Here is a 23,045-nt window from a genome sequence, read left to right as displayed (position 1 = left end):
CTCAAAATATTTTGTTCAGGCATCAGTAGATTATTACTGAATACATGATCTAAGCTTTTGAGAAACTCTCATTTCTCAGAGAGGTCAGTTCAGCCAAGAGATGAGAGTCGTTCATGGTGACTCTACTCATACTGTTCCATGTACGACAGTCCTGTCTCCCAAACCTACACACAGACATCAGCACTGTCAGCACACTGAGAGGAACCAGACAAATATATTGGTATTATACCGGTTACATGAGAAAAAGACAGTGTCTGAAAGAGAATGTTTAGGGTTGAGAAATAAGACCTAAAAATTAGTCATGAAAGGACATATTCACCATTTCCTCTAGGAGGAGCTTGGGAGCTGCTTGTATATCAGAGCTCATGACGAGGTCTTTGTCCAACGGCCTAACGGGAAATGAGTTTTGAGTGACATCACATGCCAAAATAGAACAATGACAATGACATCACCAAAGCAGAGGTCAGGACAGTCAGCCTTTCTGACTAGTTCACAGGAAATCACAGAATGATACTCACTCGCCAAATGTGAAATAAATGGATTAAATAATGAAGCATCACTTTGAACTTTTAACCCCAATTTATCACTAAAATTCATTGGAATTAAGACTCTCAATTATTTATGCCATGTGAGTGAATGAAAACTTTCTGAAACAGCCTTGCAATATATGGCCAACATAACAGATGCAGGTGCAGAACTGATATTGGGGTATTCTGTCTCATAGACACTCACAGTACTGTAACTACACTGTAAAAAAAAAAAGCATGGCATAAAACGGTTGACTGAACTCAGGTCAACTTAAAATTACAGGCAATCAGCTGTACATCTTATCTGGATTAGCACCAAAAGGCACCAAAATTCCCTCAATTTAGTTCAAAGCTGTCTTTATTCACATTTTTATAGTTTTTGTTATTATTACTATCATCTGACTACGGAACGCAGCAGCTCAAACATCTTCTCCAGCGGCAATGTGGTCCTCAAGGGTCTGTGGAACTCCAGCTCCTGGCAAGCTGCAAGTAACTCTATAGCAAGAACGTCGTGCAAGTGTCTGTTTGGAGAGTAGGAGAAGACCAGCAAGAGATGCATTTATTAATAAATGCGGAATGAGTAAGTAATAAGTAATAAGTAATAGAGCTCTGTTGCTGTATATTGCCATCCCCCCTTTAATGTGAGACTGTAATGGGCTCTGCAAACCTTGCTTTACATGCTCAACCACCTTTAGGGCTTTCCTGGCTGTCCAGCCACCCATAGACATGTGGTCCTCAGTGTCTGTGCTGCTGGACAAGGAATCCACAGAGGCTGGGTGGCATAGTACTGCAGCAGAGTGAAGAGAGATGCTGTATATTTACACTGTGCTGGTAGTGTAAATAGCCCTGCAGAGCTTATAAACATGCATACAGGCAAGAGAACAATCAAAAATGTGGACCCTGCTCATTGAACAAATAGTTTGTATAACCTTAGAGACATTTTGATTTCAAGGCTTATGCTCAAATGCTGGAAATAAGTCCTCAGACAGATATAAATGGTGAAGTTGATAATTCCTTAGTGAAGTTGACAATTTGCTCTTTTGTCAGGGAGCTTCTTGACAGCTACACATCCTTTCAGACCCAGAGCATTGCATTTTCATATCACAGTGGAAGCATGAACAGAAACTCCTGTGGATGTTTTCAGATCTGAAGCAGCTTGATTTTCTCCTCTCTCTCAAAGCTTTAAGGGCTGTTTATCTGATGGGGACTGTTTTGCAGATCTACCAGGTCTTGCACGGACATTAGGAGTCCTATTTTCTCTGTAGCTCAAATATAACTTAAATTCTGATAACTCCAGGTTTTTCCTTTCATTTTTCCTTTTTTTCTGCCACTATGTAATTCCATACCTGTCATTTCACATCAAAAATGTGAGAAGTGATAAAGACACGGAGAAATAAATTGTTCTATGTAGAACCGTGAATACCCAAAGAACCCCTTTGCATGATTAAGGGGTACTTTGCATCATGAAACGGTTCTTCGGATTGATGGAGAACATGCTGCAGATGGCTTGATGTCAGCGGAGTGTTCATGGTTCTACATAGAACTATTTCCTTTACTAGAGATCCCTTGAAGAACCATCTTTTTCATGAGTGTAGATGTGTCTAAACTTTTGACCAGTATTCTTCACATGCATGAACGCTGTAGTCCTATCTAGAGCTGGGTATTAAATTCAGTACTTTGATACTACTGAACAAATTTCTTCAACATTACAGAGTAAATCTTTTATTGGACAATTTCCTGTCAGCATACAAGAGCCAATAAGTATGCTTGTCCCAAAATCTAGACTGATGATTGGCTGTTGAAGTTACATTCTGCATACAAGCACATTTTAAAAGTTAGCACTAGTTGATTTGTCTGTGATCTGCTGTGGTCAGTAACCACTTTCTCCACCTTTCAATAATTCTGGTTTAAGCCACACCCAGTTTTGGTTTGTAAATCAGTACTGTTCTGGAAACTGTTTTGAAATCTAATGGTATCAGTACTGATAATGATGGGTGATAGCAAAGACATTCAACGATGCTCAGCTCTTGTCCTATCAGCTGAGTGTGTGCTGTGAGTGAATTGAGAGTGTTTTATCGCCAGCTGCCAAGAACAGCAGCAGTGCAGTAAGCCACCATGAAGCCTGAGCTGAAGCCACTATCTTTCACTAAAAAGGCAGGAAGTTGACTGAGTAAAGAATTACAGAGACTCTCAATACGCCACTCACTAATACTCATTAGATTGTGCACTCCTATGGACAAGAAGTCCAGAGTCTGCAGGAGGAGGTGGAGCTGGATCAGAGAACATTAGCACTGAGCCTTATGTGTCTTTGCCAAAAGAAAGCATTTAAGTGAATATGTTAGGAACGTATTGTAACCTGTTATTTTTTCTTTTAGTGGAGTTCACAGCGGCAAACAATCAGATAAATGGACGTAAATCTAAGGAAATTACATGTAAAGTCAAAATCGTCTATTGCTATGAGGAGCACATAACAAACCAAAAACTTCAGGAGTAGAATCACTAACACTGACTATTTGCATTGCATTTGAAAGATGTTCCTCAGGCCACATATACATTATATGGCCAAAAGTTTGTGGACACTTGCTTATCCAAGGTTTCCTCCAAAATCAAGAGTATTAAAAAGGCCCATCTGCTGCAGTAACCGTCACAGCTAATGCTGCAAACAAACACTATAACTCATTAGTCACCCTAATAATTCAAATAATTCCTGTGAAAATACATCCACAAAACTTCTCTTAAGCCACCAAGGTTTTCATTTTAAGGAAGTACGGACGTGATGTGGTCTAGGACATAGTGTGAACTATAAAAATGAACAATACTTCAGTGCTTTGGTCACTATCAGATTTGTCCATATTTATGATTGTCATTGAGTGTATTTACATGCACTTAACAATCCAGTAACGGCAGAAAATCAGATTTCATCAATTATCTGATCAATTGATTTCTGCTTTTCAACCGAACTAATAAACTCACAGAAGATAAAATGATAAAATGATAAACTCATACTTTGTGCCGTGTCCTTTTTTAAAAACATTGTGATGCTTTACCTAAAAAAATGAACATATGTCATCTGGAAGATGAAGAATTTTTATATCTTTAATTTTGTCAAGCATGTAGTCACTTTCAGCTCCAAAAGTGTTTTGCTACCATCTTGCCTGCTTATTTCTGGTACCACTGTCATGTTTTCGAACATGTGCAGTCAGAGAAATCCAAAAGAAAGCAGAGAAAAAGTTTATATGCACTGAGAATTCTAATTAGTCCTTAATCACCTTTCTAATTCATACTACGATCTAAAAAATCAGAGTGTGTGTTTTACATGACCATTTGAATAATCAGATAACTGCAGATATCTGATTATGATCGTAGTAATGAGTGTATGTAAACACACTCAGTGTCACAAATACTGATTTTATAGCTGCACACCTACTCCTGAGGTGGTTTGTAAATACAGAACACAGACCCTTTTGTCTAGGTTGTTTGGTATTTTTATAGCTCACAGTAAGACATTCTGTGTCCTAAACCATTTAGATAAGTCTGAGCAACATTGATGAAGACCTGGAAGCCTTTTGGGGAGAAGTTTTGGGGAGAAGATTTGTAAATGATTTATGGCTATTTAGGTCTTATTTGAGTTCTAGTGTTTGGTAGCAATGTCACTGTAGGTCCAGTTCTAAACCGAAGAAGCAGAATTTGGACACTAAACGTGTTTTGGCCATTTGGCTACATCTGGAGTAAGTGAAATTTTGTGTAAATTAGATTTTTTTTGCTAAATCATTCCTTTAAGAGATCGCTGGAGGCGTGGCAATGTTCAATATTAAATTTACTAAATTTAAGTTTAATTAAATAAATCCTCTACCAACTACCACCTCTTTATTTACATTGCTTATATTTCACAAGAAGAAAAGGAAAACAGAGTCAAAAACTCCTTGAAGCAAATGAGTGCAGAACATGACTTTAAATGTGTACAACAGCTCCACAACTCATTTCTGGCTACTCTTGGCTTCAATTCGAACCACTGCTACACCATAATGAAGAACAGTTACAAAGCCCTGGACTGCCCTGCCTTTGGCAAAGCTGATCACACCGCTATTCTTCTCCTGCCTGCATACAAACAAAGACTTAAACAGGCAAAAACAGTTCTCAGATCAGTCTATCAATTGAGTGAGGAGGCCATCTTCACACTTCAGGACTGCTTTGAATCCACAGACTGGAACATGTTCCATGATACAGCTGGCACAGGCATCAATGAACACACTGACTCCATCACAAGCTACATCAATAAATGCACTGATGACATTGTACCAAAAATCAATGGCAGATCATTTCCCAACCAGAAACCTTGGATCAATGCTGAGGTTTGAGCCAAACTAAAAGCTCTGGCTGCTGCCTAAATCTCTGGTGACCTGGCTAGCTACAAGAAGGCCAGATATGACCTTCAGAGGACCATCAGGCTGACCAAAAAGAGCTACAGGGACAGAGTGGAATCCAACTATCTTGGCTCTGATCTCAGACGTATGTGGAGTGGCCTGCACACAATCACTGACTACAAAGGTGTGATCTGTAATAGGGGGTCCTCACTGATGACCTCACCTGGTCCCACCACACCAACACTATTGTGAGATCTGCCCATCAGCATCTCTTCTTCCTGCGTAGGCTCAGGACATTTGGTCTGCCTCCTCAGATCCTCACCAACTTCTACAGGTGCACCATAGAGAGTATCCTCACGGGCTGCATTACTGTCTAGTACAGCAGCTGCCTGTGACTGCAAGGCCCATAAAGGAGGGGTGAGGACATCAGAAGCCATCATAGGCAACAAACTACCAGCCTTACAGGAAATCTACCAGTCCCCCTGCCTCAGGAAGATCAAAAAGATCCAGTCAGACAGAAGCCACCCAGCACACGGCCTGTTCACCATCCTGCCATCAGGCAGGAGATTCCGCGGGATCCAGGCCAGAACAACCCGGCTAATGAACAGTTTCTACCCACAGGCTGCCAGGCTTCTGAACAAGCTGTGAAGCTGCAGGTCCTTCCTCAACTATCATTTCACTGCCACTCTGTCTGCATTATTATTATTATTATTATTATTATATCATATCATCACTGCTATGGACAATAACACCTTAACACTAAGCCACTTTAAAGAACAACACTGAGTCACTTAAGCCACTTTAAAATGTATATTGCCTCTACATTTTCTGTATATTTTCTCTATATTTTGTGTATATTTTCTCTACAATTTGTGTATATTTAATATATTTCACTTTGTTTTTTATATTTTACTTTTACTTATTTATTTTCTGTAGTGTGATTACCTCAGTCTCACCACAAGCATTTCAATGCATAAATGTCCTGACATGTTGTGCAAATGACAAATAAACTTGAAACTATCATGTTATATACAAAAGCCTTTAAAGGAGAATTTAAGAAGATATGCAAAAATTTAGAAAATGCCCTCAAACCTCAGAGAGTTAAACACCCGTATTAAACACCCTCTTGTTGTTTATAAGCATTTTGTGACCCTTCTTGATATCCTGTCCACTTAGCTATGTATTTCTAAACACACCACTCTTACTTTTCAGATCTAAAACATTCATCAGCAGAAACTTTCTTTCACAATCCACTGACCAAATATAAAAAAACTGATCAAACTGATTTAAACACTAACTGTGTGCAGCTTCACTCAGCTTTGACACATTTGGTGTGCGAAGTCCAGCCGGAGGAGAATACAGGATTTTCTGTGCTGTTGTTCAGCTCAGTGTTAAGAATGTTCTTGACAAAAGCAACTGTGTGATTGGCCACTCCATGTATCTGCAGGACAATAGGAGAAGAAGCATGTTAGATTTGTTTTTATCCAGGTATATTTTCAGTCATGTGGTTAAATTCTCTGTGGCTACCTGAGGGCAGCATCTCAGGGTATACGTCCTGAACGTGATCGTACTTTGCTTCTACAGGAACATAAAAGCGATGATCAATTAACACAAGCATCCCAAATTGTTTCACACAGTGATGCACACTGATGGAAAAGGTACATAAGACAGTAATGCTGCTAAAAGTATGCCTGTTTTGCTAGCTTGCCATTTAATTAGAATGTGTAGGAGTTTGGACTTGTGATGTTGTAATGTTGTGATATTGGACTTGAAATTTAAGTAGCACACGCTTACAAGCTTACTTACACACGTATGTAGCATCTAAAAAGCCTTTCTGCTTTTAGGGGGAATTGAGACAATTTTGGATGTGCCTCTCATTCACCTGAGCTAGGGCATTTTTAACAGCTACATCTGCTTTCTTACTTTAATTTACTGGAAACAGAAATTTAAGCTTCTCATTCATAAAAACTCATTTGGGTGTCATGTGTCTCTATGTCTGTCCTCTTTTCCCTGAGCGCACTTCACAAAATATGTAACTGAATTCAGTGCCCTATTACAGTTCATTTGAACTATGCATATACAAGCCAGTCATATTAATTATAAACAAAGCTGAAAAGCCAAAATGAGTAGCAACTTCCCAAACTGAATCAGCAACTTCTTGCCTTTCTTATAGGAATATTTCAGCATTTTTAGAAGTCATCTCTACCTGCAACACCAGTAGTGTACCACTGATTAAGATGGACCCCTTTCCATATACTTAGAAAGGAACCAAATATCCCCTGACCCAAAACACCATTATAGTAGAAACCAATGGGCAGTTGCTGAAAAACCTAAAGCCATATTATGTACATTTTAGGCATTTGGAGACCTCTCTTGTGGAAATGTGTAATTACATGAAATGTGAATATTTTGTAACCTGGCTTGTGGCTCAATTCAAGAGGCTTTTATTGTCATTCCATCTATGCATAAGTACAGAGTGGAGTGACATTACGTTCCTCCAGAACCAACATGGAACAAAATAGACAGTACAAAGTGCAAGTGTGCAGACATAAGTGTGCAAAAAAAATTAAACTAGAAACAATCCAAAATCCAATAAATAAAACAGACATTAGACACAGTAAACAAACAGGACAGTGCTGCACTGACACAGCACTCAGACCCCTTCCCCAAGGGGATGAAACTATTATTGTGAGAATAATAAAAGAGTATTCAAAGAGAACTCAGTTAACACTTGGTTCTTTAGTTCTTTAGTAAAGAAAATGGTTCCTTACTAATGGCTTGCAAGATTAAAGGGTTCTATGCATTGTGAAAATGTTCTTTAGACTGATGAAGAACGTGTTTATATGGTTCTATATAAAAACTTTTTGAAAAGGGTTCTATATCGCATCAAAAAGGGCTTCTCTATTGTTACATGCTTGACATAGTAAAAATAGAAGAACTCTTTTTGGTGCTACATAGAACCCATTTCAGAAACCATCTACAGCAGATTCTCTATCAATCTGAAGAACACTTTAATCATGCAAAGAGTTCTTTGAGTGTTCATGGCCCTATATAGAACCATTTTCTTTACTAAAGAACCTTGAAGTACCATCTTTTTAAGCGTGTTCTACTGTCTTCAAATCTTCAGTATAATGTTAATTTTGCATTTGAGACCTAAGCATTAAACTGGACCTTCTTTTTGACTGTGTGCATGTGACACGGTAAATGTGTATATGTGTAAAGACATATGACGTGGCCTGAAAACCTCTAAATATGAGAAGTCTGACTTTTAAATTGTTATTGCAGGCTTTACGGGGTGACTTACTGATTACTGATACAGTGGGTGGGAGTTCTTTCAGCCTAATCATGCATAGATGACCTGTGTTGCTCCAGAATTCAGAAAGTTGGATAAAACTTCATACGTAAAGCTTTGATAAAGCATTCTTCCATCTGCCTCATCCAAAGACCTGTATTGTTAGAATGAAACAGTTGTAGATTTAAATGTGTTTTCTTGACACACATCTCAAACATTCAGCAACTGCCCATTAGCTTCTGTTATGTGATTATTAGGTCAACAAGTTTTCTTTTCTTTTTTAAAAACAGGGAAATGCATCAAAATGATTTATCTATGACAGATGGCAATTAATAGCGATTGAAAAAGTATTCCTTTAAAAAGTACCAGGGTTTTAGGATAATCTGTCCTATCGACTTATCATCAGGTCTTATTGAGTGAGCTCCAGCAGGGAAACCCTAAACTCATAACAGGGCAGAAGTTGCTCAAAGTTGTTGCTGGGAAACTGTAAGACACTATATGTGTTCTTTCCACAGAAACACAGCAGGACTCTGGGAAGACATCAGAGTGGAGTAGAGAACGAAAGCACTGAGCTACTGCAACCTGCCCCGGATGAGGCCTTACTGCAAGGGCATCTGAAACAGGACAAGATAAAATGCTGCTATTGAAAAGAGTTCAAAAGAAGTGTGAATATGAACAGATGCATGTGAACACGCACAGCATGGGACCTTTCTATTGTGGAAAGAGAAAGTCCTCTATCGTTTCCTTTAGTTATTTCCACAAGGAAAAATCCATGATTCATGGCTACACAGCTGTCAGGTTATACGGACATAAAGCTTCTAAAGAGTCAGATAAAGCCTTTCAGCTGGAAAATCTTTAACAAGTACTGGAAAAAACAGAGACCATATAAGTCACAATGATTTCAGTATTTTATGCTCAAAACACTAAAAGGGAGAGTCCAGAGAAGACTGATAAAATGAAAAAAGTTTGGTCAGAAATTTTGCTGATGGACACTGCTCACCAACAATAACATCCTGAAGTCAGGCTCGCCTTTATCAAACGCTTTATTTGTTCCCTCTCAATACTTCCAAAGAAAGTGATGACATCATCTGAGTCCTGTTAATCAAAGCAATGCCCTGAAATATAGTTTCACACCATCTTTCATACAGATTGATGACAAGAAACTTAGTAAAACTACATTTCCCATCAACATTAGACATAAGTACCTCTTTGGGTTTCAGACATGGGCGACAGGCTATGACCCTCTAGTACCTTTGGAGGGAAAGAGAAGAAGGATGAAATGTTAAAAGGATGAATTCAGCTTCAGAAAATGTTGGAATTTCCTGATTTGTAAGTTTGGGTTGATAATGTCCCTTTGCTCTTGTTTCATTAGTAGATGATTATGTTTGCGGGGATGCATTATGGGAAATTGAGTCTCACAGCTCTTGCATCAGTCCAGCCGTTCTGTGGAGACCACAAATGGCCCTCTCCCATCAGCCCCAGCACAAAGTAGGGAGAGAGCAAGGTCTCCACTCACATCATGTTTTCAGTCATCAGTATCTTACTACAATACCCAGCATGCATTACACAAGTACATCACACAACCATTAGGAATCCCTGTGTTGTCAACCAATCTTGACTGCTATCCTAACCTGTGATCTATAGGCTAACATACACAACCAAGATGGGCTCTGGAAGAAAAATCATAAAGAAAACAGTGATTCTATCTTCATTCAGCACAAAATGGACACGAGACAATTTTTTAACTCTTAGTCAGAGAAAAGGTGGCATTTAAGGTAAGGTATCTGGATTATTCTACAGAAATGTCCACTTTTTATCTATCTATAGGAATCACTGGTGTTACTGATTGTTATTGGTGTTACAGATAAGAAATCTAACACCAGAGACATTTTTAATGAAAATGCATTTTACAAAATGACGGCTACAGAGCATCAAACTACATGTTGTCAATCATGGAATATCCACTAAAATGTTAATCAATTTACCTTCTACTTTTGCACACTGACCTAAAAGTAAAGTAGGTCACACTAGTGACCTCAACTAAAAGCTTCATATGAAATCGTGAGCTAAATGAGAAAACTTCTGAAAACAGAAAAGACACAGTGGACTCACCCTGTGCTTTTCTTCATGGATCTTCAGAAAACAGGTAAAAGGAAGTCGAGTGATGTCATCGGTGTGACTTTTATTCCAAAATAAGATATTTTTTTTGTCACGCAATAACACCAGTGACACAACTTCTGAGATAACAACTTTCATTACGTTTTATATGTTTTTACTTACTTGGCTTCTGTTTTTTATGTCATTTAAAAGATATATTCCATAGTCATGTATAGATTATTGTAGTTAAAATTGCAGAAAAACATGTTTTCACTTTAAAATTTGGCCTCACCCTTTACACATGACTGTGAAGAAGAGCACCTCTGTAGTGCTTGGAATTCTACACAATTTATTTAAAATCAATATTGCTAAATTGATGGATCAAGAAGGTGTAACTGTTAAAATAAGTCATTTTATTTTAAAAGATAAATTAATTGTAACCCTAACATTTTTTTCAAATATAACAGATCTGTAAATGCTAGGGACACAAAAATGGATGTTTCCATTGAACGACTCATCTAGACACCCAGGTAGCTACTTCACTTTAGCTTTACCTTGCTAACTTTGGCTTTAGCTTGTGGTTGTTCTTATATGGCCAGTCATTTCTGTCACTTGAGTTATCCTTATCTCCATTGTGATGGGTTGTGATGGGTTTGAAGACACAGTTATAAAGCTACAGTAGGATATTTGGCTTTAGCTATCTGCATGCTAACATTGCATATCCTGAGATTTTATACAGAGTCATTTTGAACTATTTCTATTGGTCTATTTGTTGTGAAATGTTCACACAATTTCATATGACAACATTTTTACATAAAATCTTTCCACTGATGCTCAAATAACAGCAAGATGTTTAAAAAACAAAGGACACAGTCACGTCTACCATTGAAAGCTGCAACCATATTCTGAAGAATCTCCAGGGAAACGCCACTATGACCTTTAACTAGGGTGTTAATCCTGAGAGCAAGCAGCATCCGTGTCCTCTCCGGACTCAAAAGGGATCCGACTCCTGCACACACACAGAAATGCCCAAGCACCACTTATCAGCAGAAATACTACAAGCCTACCTGCTTTTGACACTAGCAGTGAGAAAATAGACAGACTGCTTCTCCTGAGAAAGTGAAACATTGACTACACTGTCAGTCATTTTACCCCAAACAAGCAGTACGTGCCAGCACTGTGGGAGCGAACCAGATTCTCCTGCAGCTCCCTGAGAAGCACCCACACACACACTTGAACACTCACATGCAGGCTGGAAGTATTAATATCCCACTCACTTGAGTTGATCTTTCCTCACAAGAGTTTGTGCAAACTTCCCAAAGCCTGTGTTGAGACCACAAACAACTGAAATATAAACACATAAAAAGAAAATGAATAAGGTAAGAAACGTTTACGATACTGAAGTGCAGTACTGTACAAAAGTCACAGACCACCAGTCATATTTTAAATTCCAGTCAGAAGAGCCATACGATTATTTTATTTTATTGTATATATTTTAAGTGTCTGGGGAAAATAAAGAATCTTGCCTTTTTTTAAAGGTGTCTTTCTTTTCAGGAGACTTGTTTCCAGTGTTTCAAAGAAATCTGGTCCAAAGTTTAGTCTTGGTTTTATATTCTGCTTCTTACATCTAATTTTCTTAGTTTGATTTAAAAATGTTCCTTTTTTGTCAGTTTCCTTTTGTCTTTAAGGGCTTCTTGACAGCTACACATCTTTTCAGACTCATAGCATAGAGTTGTCTTCTGACAGTGGAATTATGGACAAAAACACCTGTGGATTTGTTTCAGATCTGAAGCAAGAGTGGAGCTAGATTGTCTCCTCTTTCTCAAAGACGAAAGATTAAAGCTGCACTATGGAAGATTTTGCATGTTAAAACCGGAAAAGGTAGCATAACAGAGTCAGGAGAAGCTTTAAATAGCAATTAAACAGTCCAAGGGTTGGATTTTCCATATCATGTCGTATATCTTACATATTAATGCCACACATAAGCTCAAAGAGAAGGTCGGACTCTGTGTTTAGGTCTTAAATACAAAATAAACGTTATACTAATTAAGATATAACAATAGTATTTAATTCACTTACATCCTCAGAAGACACAAGTTTTGACTGAGTTCTCTTTGAATTCTCTGTCAATGCATTTTCAATCATCAGATTTGTCCACTCGAGGAAGGGGTCCAAACCACAACTGACGTTACTAATGCTGTGTCCCAATTGTGCACTTAATACTAATACTAACTAGCATTTGAGTATGTAGTATAGTCACAAGTTTCAAAGTTGAAATTCACAATGCATACTTAGAACCAGTCAGTTATGAGTATAGTAATGATGGACACTATTGTCCCACAATCCAATGGGAAACAGAAAGCAAGGAGCTTCTGGTATCTGGAAAATTCTGGAAACGGCTACGCGACAGCAGTGGCGGTGGGATCGGGACCAGAAATAATTTGTAAATGTGAGTTCATCCCGAATTTGTAAAATATTCTGTAAAAAACAAATGTTTTATACTTACTAATGTTTTTATTATTTAGCTTTTCTGTAAGAAAGTTGCCTGTGAACGTGCGTTAATTTGTTAGCTAGCCTTCAGAGTCTAACTTGCTATGATGTGCGTTGTCATAGCAACGGTTCATCACTTCCTGTAAGAATGGTGTAGTATGTTAATATTTTGTGTACTAGCCTGTCGAGCTCAAACTATTTAGATTAGTATGCAGTATTGTATTAGTGTGTAGTACACAACTTGGACGCAGCCTAAATATTCTTTTGCAGTTACACATTTCCACCAGAGAGGTCTCCAACTTAACAACTTTAGGTACTGTTTGTCTGCTGGTGACAGTTTTGGGGGTTTACCGGGTCTTGTACAGTTGTTAAGAGCTGCAATTTCTCTGCAACTGTAATACGTGAATTCTAGTTTTGGAAACTCCTGTTTTTCACAAATTTATCTTTGACTTTCGCCTTCATTATACAGGTGAATTATCTTTTACTCCTCTGAAATATCTGACAAAGAACGAATTACCATTTGGAGTGGAAATTAAATAAATGAAAGGTGGTCAGCAAGTCTGTACCATGATGATGGATTGTATACAGTAGTCATATGTGAATTATGCCACATTACAACTGAACGTGCTGTAACACACACACACACACACACACACTTGAACACAGGTTGCAACACCTTCAACAACATCCTGTATTTTTTAACTGTAATGAGAATCAAGCAGTGGACTGATATGGAAGTTTATCATGTGTTTTGACAGTACCTGTGTTTTTTAGATGTTCTCAATCACATCTCTGGCTCTAGTCACATGTTTCTCTGTCTCCGAGCTCAGCTACAGAACAAAAATAACTCAGACTCTACGGGTTCAGACAAGGACACTCTTTACACTATTCATCATAACAGCTGGAGCTAAAAAGCCTTAAAGAAAAGATTATATCATTTTTCAAACTTCCTACATGATTAAATCATTGAGTTTTGAATAAAGTCATTCAGAGTGGTTTGGTGTTGGTTCTTTTGTAGAGAAACTTACCAGCTTTTTCTTTACACAGTGGTGGTGATAGAAATCAGGGGTCACAGTGTCTACACCACAAATACAGCCATTTTATTCACTATCCAAAACCACCAATGAACCTACACGTTTTATTTGTCATATTCATGACAGACAGACAGACAGACAGACAGACAGATAGTTAGACAGATAGAAAGAAAGAACTTTATTGATCCCGGAGGGAAATTGCAGTGTTTCTGTAGCAAGACATATAATTACACATAAACTTACAGAAACTATGCAGAAAATACAAAATCTACATGAATCTAGGCAAAAGTTAAAGTACAAGAAAAATAAAATAAAGTATAAAACTATATCTATTTACATATTTACATGGCATATGAGACAGATTCGCTGTATTTACAAGACAGCAGGCACTGAGTGATATGAGGTCTAACAGCACATATTATAGACAAGACTAACTGAGTCGCATCAACATTGTAGTGTAAAGTGCATAGTGAAAAGTGTCAATACAGTAATAGTTGTGATATATTGCACAGTGTGTATTAATCGAAGAGGAGATACAGTGATGTGGTTCAGCACAGTTCAGACAGCAGGAGATCAGTACCTTCTCTGCAGTAAGGAGAATCGTTGTAGAGCCTATAGCAGTAGGTAAGGAAGATCTCACATGGTGCTCTTTAACACAGGGCAGCTGTAACAGACGGTCACTGAATGGGCTTCTCCATTTATCCAGTGTAGCATGCAGAGGGTGTGAGGTGTTGCAGATGGCTAACAGCTTGCTGAGCATCATCTGTTCGGCTACAGCCTCCAAAGAGTCCTACAACAGAGCCAGCCTTCCTAATAAGTTTGTTAATTTTGTTCAGAGCACCCTTGTTAATGCTGCTGCTACAGAACACAACAGCCTAGAACAGAGCACTCGCTACAACAGACTGGTAGAATGTCCATAGGAGCTTAGTGCACACACCAAAAGACCTCAGCCTTCTCAGGAAGTAGAGATGTGAGAGTGTTACAGCTCCAGTCCAGCTTGTTGTCCAAGTGCACACCCAGATATTTGCATGTCCCAACACATCAACACCACCAATAGTGTACACCATCAATAGTGATGGTGTTATAAATGTTAAATGATGATGTTAAAAAAGAGATTTAAAAAAATTATTTTGGGATTATTTTGGATTATTTTACCCTGCATGTGCCTCTTCCTCATGCACATATATCAAAAGTAGATTTTAGGCCAAAAACCTTCTCAAAACTACCATAAAACAATGTCTCAGGCATCTTTGTTACCATTTCACATAACTTTCTATGATGTAGCTTTAAAAGGCATTCAATGGTTAAGATGTCTGGTTTCTATCACCAATTACCACCAATTCTGACTTGGTAAGTTTCTCTACAACTAAGCATCTGACATCAAACCATTCTGAATGACTTTTCTTAACCATTTATTTACAGAGAAAATTTGAAGAAAGAAAATGTTAAAACTTGACCTTGAAGCTGTTTCAGCATCACCTTTATTATGAGTGATCAGTTTCATTGATTAGCCGTTCAATTTGAAGAAGCCCAAAGAAGTTCTACACCTTTAATGTGGGTTTCCTAAAAGCAGTGGATACATATGAAGTTCATGAACTTAAAGAACCATTTGAATGTTACTTAAATGTTACTTTTTGTTATGTATTGTTGTGATGGAGAACCTATTGCACTGTCAGAAATAAAGGTACTGTTCACGTACATTTGTCATTCATCAAGACACAAACAATGTGAATGTTCCCTCAAAGGTACAGCAATAGTTTTGGGATACAATTGTGCATCTTATATCAGTTTTTATATTTCAAAAATTTGTATTTGTACCTTTTCATAACCTAAGGTTTTAAGATAGAACAGTAAAATAAAAAGCCTGCAGACAAGACAGGCTGTGTAGGGGCAGCATAACTTTAAAAATACAATTTCATTGGTTTATGGTACAATTATGTTCCCTGACTAAAGGTACTGAGATGTACCCTCAAGGGTACCACCCCAGCTACAAGAGGGGTACTGCCAAAGTGACAGTTTCATACCATTATTTCTGAGAGTGTATGAGAGATTCAACACTGTTGGAAGAAAACCTTGTATCTTCATTTTTGTCATTTTTCAGTTTTTGGCATAATTTGAAAATGCCTGTTGTCCTGTACATTGTGTGTAAATTTCATGAAGCATGGACCAAAAGAAACGGCCCAAAATTACTTGGAAAAAACTCTGATTCCATTGACTTACATTAAAAGTAAAGTAGGTTTTTTCCTTCTCCTGTAGAGTTACCGTTTTGGACATGCAAGGTTTTCTTCTGACAACAGCGATATGTAAATATATATTAGAATTGCACTGACCACATAGATGTAAATATACTTTCTCTGCATACAGGTGTACTTGAAATACACACCAATATGAACATGCAGCAGATACACAATGTTATAGTGTTATAGTCCATTGATAAACAATTGATGATATCTCACTACATTATGCAAAAAATGTTAGTTATTCACACTCTCTTTAGTTTTCTTATTAACAGTGGAGTATCTTCACTAGAATGTAAAGAAAAGCGTCTTTGTGTGTGTGTGTGTGTGTGTGTGTGTGTGTGTGTGTGTGTATGTGTGTGTGTGTGTATGTGTGTGTGGATGGAGCGGTGCAGTCAGGATTCCTTGAGGATAAAGGTCTAGAGCAAGTATGGAGAGGTGACAGGCTGTGAGCAGATAAAGAAGAAGGGAATTCCTGATGGATTCCATGTTCAGAGAGGAGTGTAGGGCTGAGCAGTGGAAGGGGTTAGGGAGGGGTATACAGTACATGGATACATTGGCCAGAAACACAGGTCACATCATCAGCTCTCCAAATAATGCAGCACTAGTAGGCTACACCAACACATTTTGCCTTGTTTTACTTACATTTGGCAGTAATGCACTGAGGTAATATATTTTATTCATGTGATTCAGTGTATTACTCTTCTCAGAGTAAATGAAAGAGGCATCAGTAAAACAGATTAAAACATTGATGACAATGAAGTCAAATTATGTATATATATATATATATATATATATATATATATATATATATATATATATATATATATATATATATATATATATATATTAACTGTTAAGGCAACAAGATTTGGGCTAAGAAAACTATCAGACAGAATTGCTCACATGCTGGCCAAGCGAAGCCCCACATGGCAGCAAAGGACCTTCAGGATGGTTTAGCTGATGCAGGAGTTGTGGTGCACCATCCTACTGTGAAGAGTTGCTTGCACAAACATGATCTGCATGGAAGAGTCAACAGAGGAAAATCTTACCTGGAGCTCTTTAGTTACAATCACTACTGGTGTGTTTGGAGACAAAGGGATCAGCATTTGATGAAAAGAACACCTTGCCATTTGTTAAGCATGGGGGTGTTCCTGTTATGCTTTGGGATTGTTGTGGCATCCAGTGGAACATGCCATGGAAACATTGCATGGGTAGATGGAAGAATGGATTCCATTAAATATCAGCAAATTCTGGAATCAAATGTGACACATTCAAGAAACTGGAGCTGAAAAAAGGCTGACTTCCGCAACAAGATGGATGATCCAATGATCCAAAACATAATTCAAAATCTACCATTAACTACTTCAAGAAACACTGTAACAACTTCCATGTCATTCAATTAGTAGGTAGACATTTAACATATTTTGCATGCAAGGTGGCACAAAAACATCATAGAACTAGCATTGCACTGCAAGGATGAGTGGGTGAAAATTCTTAAAAATATACAACAAATATATAATAACAAATATAGAAATAAGTTAGCTAGTTACAAAAAAGTGTTTGTAAGCTGTGATATCTTCCAAAGTGGTGTTAAGTGCTGACATCATAGGATGTCCAAATTTTTGCACATTATTGTTTTATCTATTTTAAGTCATTCAAATATGAAGATACTGTGCATAAAATTTCCAGAAAAAAAATTAGCTGAATATGTTGTTTTTAATTCTTTTCACTTCAAAATAAAAAAAGTTTGGCCAAGAGTGCCCAAATCTTTGCATACAGCTGTATATATAAAATGTTGCAGCAAAATTATGTCACCTCTCTCTTTCAATGTATCACTCTAATTGATTGATTTTGTTAATATAGGAAACTTTTCATTTAAGGATTTTAATATGCCAATTTTGCCAATTCAACAGTGCTATTTCTATTGCAAGTTTGGCTAATAGAAACTCTTAGAAATGTGCATTTTGCTCTTACAGACTGAGCTTTAGCTTAAAGAAGGCTATTAAAACTCAGTCAAAATAAATGGCCTTAAAAAATTCATGATCTCTGCATCCCTACTGAAAAAGAAATAAAGAGCATTTTAGAAGTATTTGTTTTAGTCATGCACAGTAGCTTGCAGCTAATCTAATCTTCCAAGCTCAAATTCAGTTCAGTCTGACACAAGCTCTCTTAAGATGTATTGCCTCTTCAATCGAACCCTTTTAAGATCCAAACTTATCCTAAATGCAGCCAAAGTGACAGTTGATCAAAAAATGATATTCATGTGGTGTTTCTGAGTATTTTCTGAGTTCATTTCTTTTAATGCAATTTCAACAATGGTCACCCTACATTGAAACTCTGACCTCTTTCAACCTTTCAACAGCACATTGTGTTGTGCATTCTTTTTCCAACAACTAAAAATAACAAATGGTCCCACAGTAAAGAAACCCTCTTTTTGACGTCATCACGGAATAAAATCACCACACCCTGTTTCATTTGCCACAAACAGACACACACATGCACACAGACACACAAACAAAGCTTGTAAGTACACCAGAGTCTCTGGAACATTCCTCCATTATCAGGTTCCAGTACATCCTCTGTAAAAACTCTAACTGCTGCTGGATCTCGCTCCTCAGAGTGATCCAGATTGCCAATTTCTCCTGAGCAAACACAGCGTTTGAAGGCTTGGGGGATGGTTGTAAAGACTGTTGGAGGAATGTGCAGGACAAACACCCTGGCTGAGGGGAGTACAGCATGGCTGTGGAGAAGCGTGAGAGTCCGCTCAGACCAGCTCTGCACCTGTCAGCTGGGTCCACTGAGGGTATAAGAAAGACTGGCCATCTGCCCACAAGTGATTAGCATTGTCTAAGGCCAGTACTGTAAAGCAGGTGTCCCCTAAACATGGACATTTGCAATTGTAAAAGACTTTCAATTAATACGTTCTTTAATTTGTATTGTAGTGTCAGCATAGAAGACGACATGGAAAATACTGTGGTTATGGGAAAATGCTCTTTTATTGAACAAGCACTTCAACCACGAGTATTTACAAAGGCCAAGTCAGAAATGCCCAAGTCAGTGCTACTCAAACACAAAACACAGGGACCCTTAAGCTCCTCACGGCAGCACGGCCTGTGGTAGATGATCATAGTTGGTAGATGATCTGTGGTAGATAGATCATAGCAGTATATTGCAGTTTGACAGCGACTCCAGTTGATATAAAATCTGAATAGTATGAATGGGATTTGTTTTGTAGTATTTTGAACTGAAAATTCATTAACAAGTGCTCAGACATATAGATGCAATTGTCCAAAGGTGCAAACAATTCTGCAGTGTAAGAACACATCATGAATCTAGACTTTTTTCTTAGTATCTTTCTCAAGAACAAATTTAAGAAAAATGTTTAGAAGGATTTTGGTGAGTGAGGTCCATTGTCACAACTAATTTTTCTACAATAACTCATAAATGTTTGCACATTGCTTTAGTGACCCAAAATATAACAGAGTCCCATCATCTTGTCCATTATATTGTCCAATCCTGTAGTACTTTATTTCTCTACGTCAAGAAATACATCAGTTGATACGTAGCTCTATATCAGTTACTATATCAGATCCTGTGATCCGTATCAGCCATTTAATTCCATTTCTTTTAGGGAACACACAATAGTGACCTAGTGCTTTTCTACTCTTGTGGAAGTGCTTTGAAAATTCTTGGCTGATGAATTTGGTAGTAAATCTGTAGACTATTACTCATTCGTGTGACATGCCTGTCCTACACTGGTTCGTCTAAGCAGTGGTGTGGACGGCTTACTTCACCTGGGAGTGCCAGACTGGAAATGGCCTTTGGCAGGCCCACGCCTATGCGCCTCATTTCCTCCTATAGAAAGGCAGGGATCGCCCTGCTCCTGTTCCTGGGGAAGCTCCTGTTGGCTGCTTCCTGTGCCCCTCCCACTCTGTGAATGAATAAACAGAACATTTCTGGACTGTTAACAACTACCTAAACCCCCAACTTCTCCAAGACAAAAAAAAGTCTTTTCCTCTGCACCCCTATCACAGCACTATCCTTTTCCTCTTAGATCTTTCCTCAGTTGCTGTGCTTTCTGCTCTCTGCTCTGAGCCCTTTAAAGTCAACACTCACAGGAAAAAGCTAAGAATAAAATCTGACATATTGCATCCTCCATCCTGCGTCGTTCATCAAGCTCCGTACACCCCACCAACACTTCCAGGGCAGAGGCCTGTCACGGACGATGATCCCAAGAGACAGAGCCTCATTGTTGGATGACTGGCATGGACCTCGAGTCCTGGCTCTATCAGTCACTTTAGGAAGCTGATAAGTCCACATGGCTCTGGGGTATCAGGCCAGAGATAGATGACCAATTTAAGGATGACTGGGGGTCAAAAGTCATCTCTAGGTTCCTTCACATGTATTGGATCCACTCAGCATGAATTTTCCATTTTCCTTTCTCAATGCACTGTGCCAAATACTTGTTACAGTGTAAGCTGTTATGGAAAAAGTGCACAAAAGTGCTGTAACTGTGGTTTCGCTGTCTTTCTGTTTCCATAACAATGGAGAAAATTACATTGTTAACTTCACATTGCTGTAAGGACATCTTATTCCACATCATTTTGGACCAAGATTTTCTTAGGACATCAATGAAATATAACTAAATAAATGGCCTGTTACACTACATCACTGTTCAAAAGTTTGGAATCGCTTGTCATATTAATAATTGCTGTTATTGGATTCAATAATAAACAATGTGGATATATCTTTCAGCATTAATTGTGCCTTCACATATGTGCAACTATCAACTAAAGGGTATAAGACCATGACAGACACTGGCTTTTGAACTTTACACCGGTAACAGTCTTGATGGTCCTTTTCTTCTTTGTCCCAGAGAACACAGCATCCACCCTTTTCATAACCTTCTCAAAACATCTGAAAATGCATTCATCAGGCCACAATACATATTTCCACTGTGTGTTAGTCTAACTCTGATGAAATCTTGCTCAAAGAAGTCAGCAGTGTGTCTGGATGATGTTGACAATTCACACCTTCACTCCGATCACTCTTCTCATTCATAAATAAATACATTGTTATTGATAGTGAAACTGTGGTGCAAAATGCAGCTATTTGGAGAAGATTTCATGCTTTTCTGGCACCAAACCACATAGTAAAAGGTACATCTCTGATTGGTGGTACTCACTTTAGGAGTCTGGGTATATATCGAAACATTTACTAAACCATAATGCTTTAAACATCGTCGAGGGACAGCAAAGTCTGGAACCCTCAAATGTCCTGGTCTGCTCTCACAGTACAAAGAGAGCTCTACTTAGTTATGTTGCATAAGACAAAGTTCACAAAGATCTTTCATAATGATCACCTTTAAATGGCTAGAACAAGTATCACTTCAAATAGACTCTGATGCCAGACTTTACAATACAGTATGAGCATCTCTGGGACACTGCACATCTTAGCTTTTGTCACTAGTGCCTCATACATATTTCACATATTTCTGGGTTTGTTTGTAACATGCAGAAAAGCTGCAGTGAGGGTAAAGAGAGAAGCACATCAGCACAGAGGAATCTCCACTCTCTTTGATCGAAGACCTGCACACGTTAGTGAAGTGCATACACACACACACACCCCCCCAGGCACACATGCACACACAGGTCTCCTCCCCCAGGGGTCGGCACCGCTTGGTACGAGGCTTCTGATAACGAGGTGCAGAGTGTTCTGCGTCCTGTCAACTCCTCCAGCCTCATCTTGCTCCATTCTTGTACAAGTTCACATGCACAGATAGCACAAATCTGTTCCAAAATCAGAGGCAAGCCATAAAACGAAAAAGATATCTGCAAATGTAAGCGATTACAATGATAAAAGCAAGCTAAAGAGCTAGAATGTTTTTTTGATGGTGACAATCTATGGGTATTAGAGACAGGCCTTCAATTTGGGCCGCAAATGTAAAACTTGGCCAAAAAACGATAAAGGCCAGGGCTGCATGGCAGGATGAGAAATTAATTTAACTTTTTTTCTTAGTTAATATATATGTTTATGAAGCACGTCTAGAAATCTGGAAATATGTTTGGCTAATGCAGCATGTAACCCTAACGCATAGGTGATACGTACATTACATCCTTCCGCTGCACAGACGCAGAAGTGTGCGGTCAGCCAGAATTTCGGTTCAGGCTGTTGAATTCTGCGTGTGGATGCATTGGCTGGAAAAATGCCAACTTCAAGCAGCAGCGAGTGATTTAAAAAATAGAAGAACAAAAAAAATGAAAAAGGAAAGAGATTAATGCTGAACCAAGAGGTTCTTTGGATAAATTCATTAAACAACTTCATGAACTATTCATTGCAAAATTTTTAAGTCATTATTTGGTTATTTGGTACAACATATTGTCCACTGTGAACGCAGTCAGTAAAAATCTGCAATTTAAAGATATGCGGCTTGAAAAGGCCCTCTCACTTACAAAGGTACTAACTGACTTCCTGCCTCTTTTAAATGCAGAGGTTTAAGATGATGGTGATGATGATGATGATGATGATTAAACAAAAGTTGTAAAAGCTTCAGGTGTTTTATTTGAAGCTTGAAGCAAACATATATGTTACCTTGTAGCAGTGTTATAGTGACTTTTTCAATTAAAGTGCACTGGTTTAGAGCTGCGGCTTATAATTGCAGTCAGTTGCATATCTAGAACATCTATCTAGAGTGACATTTTTTTCTCAGAAAATTTGTCCTGACCGTTGAAAATTGGAAATGATTAATTACACTCTTTTATTATGTCAGTAGTTAATCTGGCATATTAGAGCTTCAGTTCAGCTGCTGAAGTCCTAACTAATAGGAGAGCTTGCTTGGCTGTATCAATCTAGATACTGCAGAGAAAAAATTCTGATTAGATCATTTTCCATTGGGCTTTTCAATATTTGAAACTTATTTTTTCCCCCGCCCAAACTTAAGTTGAGTTTAAATGCAATAGGCATGATAATAATATGAAAGAAAAATGAAAAACTAAACTAAA

The 23,045-nt window shown here is 38.1% G+C and overlaps 1 pseudogene; it reads right to left on the bottom strand.

Annotated features, from left to right (window-relative positions):
• Nucleotides 1–89: 89 nt before the first annotated feature.
• On the bottom strand, nt 90–20,364 carry LOC108435989 (annotated as a pseudogene).
• Between the last annotated feature and the right edge of the window lie 2,681 nt (nt 20,365–23,045).

This window comes from Pygocentrus nattereri, chromosome 1, assembly GCF_015220715.1.
Source record: "Pygocentrus nattereri isolate fPygNat1 chromosome 1, fPygNat1.pri, whole genome shotgun sequence".
Lineage (NCBI taxonomy): Eukaryota > Metazoa > Chordata > Actinopteri > Characiformes > Serrasalmidae > Pygocentrus > Pygocentrus nattereri.
The sequence above is the reverse complement of the archived record's forward strand: the minus strand, read 5'-3'. Positions and strand labels throughout refer to the sequence as shown.